Below are 6,000 nucleotides of genomic sequence, written 5' to 3'. Positions count from 1 at the left end.
GACAACCCGCCCATTCTCATTGGCTGCGGGCCCTGCTCATCAAGGCCACTCACAGTTATTATTGGTTCTCTCGTGTATCCCCTCCCACTAGCGGTGCTGTCAATCAAAACAGGCGCTCCGCCTCTCCCAGTGGCGCCGCGGTGGTACGAGAGACGGGAAAGGGAATTCTGCCTGGCAACTAAGGACGTCATCGAGAGCCGGCTTGTTATTGGGTAGAACACAGGGGGCCTTCACCACGAGGCTGAAATGACCCTCTGGGGGCACGGCAGAAAATGATACAAGTTACGGACAAGGAGCTGCGGCAGCCCCAAGGCGGGAAGAGGCGAGCTGAAGGAGAAGCCTCCACTTCCTGCCTATGAGCCCGAGGAACGCGATGTTCCGTGCGGAAGGGCCCTAACTCCGTGCGCCTTGGTGCGCATGCGCGCGGCGGGAGCGCGGCCTGCTCCGATCTGCGCGTCCCTCGCGCCGGGCCAGGCATTTGGGTCGCGCTTCCTTCAGGGCTCGGCCGGGAGCGGTGCCCCGGGTCCGGCATTTGGGTCACGCTTCCCTCAGGGCTCGGCCGGGAGCGGTGCCCCGGGTCCGGCATTTGGGTCACGCTTCCCTCAGGGCTCGGGCAGGAGCGGAGCTGCCCCGGGCCCGAGCTTTGATGCGGCGGCTTCAAAGTCGGCCGCAAAGCTGGGTCAGCAGGAGCAGGCCGCTTGTGAGGCCGCTGTCACCCTGTGGGAGTGGAGCTGAGCTCCTTCCCTGGCCGAGCTGGCAGCTGATCCGCTCTCCTTTGCTCCAGTGCACACTTTTCCTTGTGTTTGGCAGTGTTAATGTACTCATGAAGAAAGTTCTCTTGCGTGCTGATTTCCTGGCTGCTTTCTCTTGTGCGCCCGCCCCCCCTTGTTAATTTTTGTAGCCTTTCGCTCTGCAGTGGGTTAATTTCTTTATTTTTTTTTCATATTTTAGAAATATTTCTACGAAGGTCTCCCTTGGCTACCATTGAACTATTTCTATGCCCTATTATATTCTTTGAACTGATTTTCTGTCTTCCTTAAGCAGTCCAAGTGAGTGGATTTGGGTGGGAGCCGAAAAAGAGGACCACGAAGCTTCCTGGATTTTCCCCTCCTTGCAACCTCTTTGAAAGATTTGTGCCACCAGAAAGCATGCAATAGCAATCCATAGCTTTTTTAGGGTATAAACTTTGCTTGGCTGCACTTTGGATTGTTTATTCTGGAACACTGAATGTGCTTACTGTGGGAAGCAGTGAGTAAGCTTGGGAAAAACAGAATAATCAATAATGCATCTGTATTTGGGTTATAACATTGGACATTCCAAAAGTCGAAAAGAAAGTTTTCCATGTTTTATTTTAATGTCAACATTTTATTTTAATGTGACTGATTTGAAGGCAGCTCTTTTACCTTTCCGGGGATAAATTGCCTGTGACATGTCTAGCCAGGCAAGCAAATAACATAAAATCAATGAGAACCTATAGCTGAATCAAAGGAGTCTTCTATATGCACATAAAATACCATTGGGTAGAACATTTTTATCTATGTGATAAAAACATGAAGGGGACTTCACTAGCCTGAGTGGGCAGACTTCAATTGTAGATGATGACTTGTCGTAAAATAGAGTGATGGAATCACTACCGCTCCTTTAAAAGGGAAAAGAAAAATTAATTCCAGGTCTCATTATTACTTTCCCTGTTTTCCATCACCAAATCTTCCATCACATAAAACAGATGTGGGCTATTGATGTTCTCCATCACTTATGTCTAAATAGCTTACCTCGTCTTTCATCTTTTCTGCCTTCCACTCCATCCTCTAGAAATTCACTTGTCTCTGCATCGTTCCATTTTTGCAATCCTTGCATTATCCTTTGTTGTCTATTTGTAACATTGTCCCAGTTTACTGACAAGTCTCCAAGCGAAGGCTTTGAGGCTCCATGATGATGTACTTGAGGTTTATTGATCGTGGCTGCAGTGTGTTGGGGTCCATCAGCATTTACTGAGGTCACAAATGTCCCTGGCATTTTACACTGGGATCGCTGCAATGGAAGGCATAGATTATGTTGGAAGTGAGATTTTCATTGCTACTGAAAATTTTTGCTTGGAATCTGGATACCTCCTTCCTGCTTGCTGCTTTCATATTAGCACCCTGTTCCTTTATCCCATTCCCTCATTTCCTACCTCTGCATGCATTTGTGCACAGGACTCCTAATGGATTTGTATCCTCTCTATTTCTTCTGTCCTTTTACCCCACAATATTTTTTTTTTTACCCAATCTATCTTTTCCTCTGCCTGACTTCTCACAGGTATAAGTTGTTCCCCTACCAGCATTGACAGTGATAGATTAAGGATGGAATTACTTATCTGCACCTTGTAATCCAAACAGAATCGCAGTCTGCTGTTAGCAGTCCACAGGGGTTGCTGCTGAATAAATTGGAATGCTGGTAGCTGTGCTCGCTGAAGCTTCTCTCATCTTGAATACGTGAGAAAGAAAGGAAGAGGAACCCTGTGGATTTAAACAAAAGAAAAACCCCAACAACAGAGGGTGATGCTCTTATCCTAGAGAAGTGTTTATTAGGTTCAGTCCTGTATTTAGCAGCTAAGGAGGAATAGAACACTCTTTTCATTCACACATTTAATTTTCCCCTCAAATGAAACAAGATTATTTTGAATGGGATCTGCCCCTTCTTTCATATGAGCAGGCAAATTTTCCCTGACAGCCTGAAATTTGAAAATGAGACCTTGAAATTTGAAGTCACATTCCCTTAGGTAGTGGTCACAAAGCAGCAGTCAAACTGCATGTGTGTCTGTGTGCCGTGTGTGGCTCGTATTTCATCTGGCTGCAGAAGGCAGCGATGGTGGAACTGCATCTCCAGCAGGAGTGGCAGGGAATTTCAGACACCAGGTAAGGCTCTGCAATGGGGATTAAACTGAGGTCATTTAGACTGAGGTGCGGTTGGTGTTCCAGATTCTGTCAGGCACTGCATAGGTCACTTCATTATCTTCTTCACAGAACATACCTGTTAAAAAGTGATTTTTTTCTGTGGCAGAATTCACTAATTTTACTAGGACTCGTTTTCACAGTTGTTCATCCATCGATGCAAACATTCTGGATGTGTTCCGAACTGATCAGGTTACAACCTGTAACTTGAATCTGCTGCCTGATAAAAGCTACTGAGGAAGAACTGTAGCTTTCTTTGGAGAAAGCAGTGCTTCTCAGGAGGGCATTAATGTTGAGGAAAGCGAATTAGAAGGTCTTTCTGTAAGAAATCTCTTAAATACAAAGTATTTCATCGGGTTTTTTTTTAATCTTATGTTACTAAAAGGGAACAGTGTGACAAAATGGCTTCAGAAGTATCTTGTGAATGAATATTCAGAGTTCGTGCTGCTTTTTAAATCTGCATAGATTCTTATAGGATTGACTGTGAATGTTTACTGGTATGTCTGGAGAGCTGTGAAAGCTGCAAGAAAGGATGTGTAAATTTTATTGTAGATTTCCATTCTTTACACTTCCCCCAAGTGGTGGAATAAATAGATACTCCATCTATTTTGAGGGCTACTTCATTTGGCATCCCCCAAACTCAGCTTTTATTTCTCTTCAGAGAGGGGTTATTAGCACAGAAGTGAGAATTTGGATGCTTTCTCTTACTCTGTTGATAACACCATTATAGTTCAGGTCTTCAGATTTTGCTCTTTTGTGGTGGGGGCTGAGGCACAGATCTGAAGGCTTTTTGGCTGAGAGTCGGTGCACTGAAATGTAAGATGATTACAAAATGGTTGAATCAGCCAAAGGATTTGTTGGCAGCTACAACAGCCCTTCTGACTGATCTGGCATATCTGCCATTTGTTTCTGATCTACTCCGTTGGGAGAGTGGAAGTTAGAAATGGATGGCAGTTGTGGCATCAATGGAAAGTGGTAAATTACTAAATGTAGGGTAGGTACCTCTACAACTTGGTTTGAGTATGCTGATTGTAACTGTTATGTCCTCTCTTCTGATGAATATGAAGGGAGGGAAGGATTTCTCAAGGATGCATTCAAATCCACAAGGATGAAGATAAAGAGAATTTCCGGAGAGTAATTATTCTGCATATGTCTGGAAAAATTCCAGCTCGAATCTATTTTCTTGCTCATGACATGGAGGCTTGAAAAAATGCTGGGAAGAAACACTGATATCTTTATTTATTTTTTAATAATACTCCCCAAAGCAGTAGATAGTGGGCTGTTGATCAGGGAGCTGGAACATTGCACAAAAAGTTGTCTAGATCTCTCCACGGGGCAGTGTCTGTGACAGACTGAGGGCTTGCTGTGGCCTTGTGTGTGTCCTGAGCCTTCCCAACTGTTATTGGAGCCATCACCGCCCTCTCCTGCACAGGGGGATCAGGTGCTGGGGAGGGAGCACCGAGTGTGCTCCTGCATCCCAAGGAAGGGGTTAATCTGTCAAACGGAGAGTACATGAATATGTGACAGCTTTAAATGAGCTACCCACAATTCCAGCATGCCAGTCATTATGTGCTGATGATGACTATGATAGCAGCTGGGGATCTTTTTTTGGATCTTTAGCTGCTGTCTGCTTAGAAGGCAGATTCTAGGCTTTCACTAATGCTGTATCTTATCTTAAGAACTGCAAGACAGATTGCATTCAAATAGTGAGATTTATTAAAAAATATAAGTTAATGTTTGGGTTTATATCCTATTTTTTTAGGCTTTGAATGTTCAAGGCTTTCTCTGCAGGCATGACAGCTAGAATTTTTTTCCCTTTGCTGAAAACTAAGATTCAACCATGTGACTACAGGACTTGGAGGTTTAATGGAGGAAGGAGAAAAGAAATATTTGAGACTCCTAATTAAATTTTCGGAAGTTTACAACACTCTGTTTTCTATTCTCTTCCCTTTTATAATAGGCTAAATTTTTGGGCACCAATTTTTTCACCTTAATGATATCCTTTCTTTTCAAGTCAATTTATTATAATGGATTTATATTGTAATAAAATATCTTCTGCTCCAGGCTTTTCAAATCCTCACTCTAATCATGCCAGTACTTCCTGCTCTGGATTTCCTTTTCCCAAGACCCTGAATTTCAATGTTGTTCACCCTCTGACCTCTGTCTCAGAGCTCTCTGTCCATTTACTTCCTGCTTCAGAAGCAAGGCTCCTGCTCCTGCTCCCAGTAGCTGTTCACACCAGCTGCTTCCTTCCCATTTGTGGCTGAGCCTTGCTGGTCAAAATCTTTGTAGGCTTTCTTCCTACAGATGTAGGGTCTTGATTCCTGCTTCTGATGAAGCTTTAAACTTCTGGGCTATGCAGTGAACTGATAAAAATTCTGAGGGAGAAGGATTCAGAGCTTGTAAAAATAGGATAAAAAATTACGTGGGAACCTTTCATTGTTACTTGTTCAATGCTTTGTATTCAATAGACTAGATGGAATTTCAGGTTAATTTTGACCTATCAGACCTTCACTGGGAGATAATTTAAGTTCTATTGTATCAGTTACCTTCCGAGCATTCAAAATGAAGATGCCTTTGAACACTGGGATTCTCAACAGCCCAAAAAAGATAGAGACTCATGAAGTCTATGGGCAAATGTCTCTTAAGATTCTGCTTTGCTAAGAAGGCTCTCGCGTGTGACCAAGGAAGTTAATATATGCAGAGAGAACAGAAAAACACTGGCAATAGTAATGGAGGTTGTTACAGAACATAATTGAACACTGACTGCAGCAAAGCTAAAAGGAGACTTGCATTACAATGACAAAAAAAATCTTTATTTTTTCCCCTAACCTCTGATTTCAGCTGTCTGACTAAGAGCAGGTGCTGGGCAATAGCTCAATTTCAACAACCCATTGCAGCTGAAAGAGTAGATGCAATTGTGCTGTATCCAGCAAAATTGAAAATTGCTTTAAAGGAGAGGAATGCAAATGTTTTTAAGACAGAAAATCTTCATTCATCTGCAGAACGAAGCATAAAATTAGCACAGCCTCATAATTTTTATTCCTCTTTATAAAGCAGTAATAAC

The sequence above is a fragment of the Serinus canaria genome, chromosome 1A (assembly GCF_022539315.1).
Source record: "Serinus canaria isolate serCan28SL12 chromosome 1A, serCan2020, whole genome shotgun sequence".
NCBI classification, from domain to species: domain Eukaryota; kingdom Metazoa; phylum Chordata; class Aves; order Passeriformes; family Fringillidae; genus Serinus; species Serinus canaria.
Note: the sequence above shows the minus strand (reverse complement) of the source record.